Source organism: Microtus ochrogaster (genome assembly GCF_000317375.1).
Source record: "Microtus ochrogaster isolate Prairie Vole_2 chromosome 14 unlocalized genomic scaffold, MicOch1.0 chr14_random_1, whole genome shotgun sequence".
Classification (NCBI taxonomy): domain Eukaryota; kingdom Metazoa; phylum Chordata; class Mammalia; order Rodentia; family Cricetidae; genus Microtus; species Microtus ochrogaster.
The window spans coordinates 6,891,156-6,891,659 of NW_004949096.1; positions in this window are offsets into that span (position 1 = coordinate 6,891,156).

The window sequence follows — 504 nt, forward strand, 5'->3', positions numbered from 1 at the left end:
TTTTTTCCACATTACATACTAACCACCTAGTATGTCCCGTGTTGCTTGTTTTTTCAGGGTCTTTCACCTGCTCTGGTTTGGAAGCTCTGTCAGGTGAGAGGAATGTTTGTCTCGTTGACATCTATGTATTTCCACTGCCTGGAACACTCCCGCCATATCTTAGATGCCCAGTAAATGCTGTTTGAATGAATCGGTAAAGCTTGTGGTGCGATCCTGACTTGCTGGAAGGAGAAACGGGCTAGAGAAGGCCAAGAAACTTGCCCAGGCAGCACTGTTAGTGGTTGACAAAGCCAAATTCAAGCCTGAAAAATTCTGACCATAAAGTCAGGCAGTGTTAGCAACTACCAAGGAATTTTAGACCCTTGTAACTGAGAGGGAGACAAGGGACAGATGTGGGTGATGCAGAGGACAGATGACAAATTTACCTGAGACTGCTTCTCTTTCATGTCCAGGGTGTGTGACACCATTTGTGTCAGCTACTGTGCTGGGTACTAAGGACGTGAA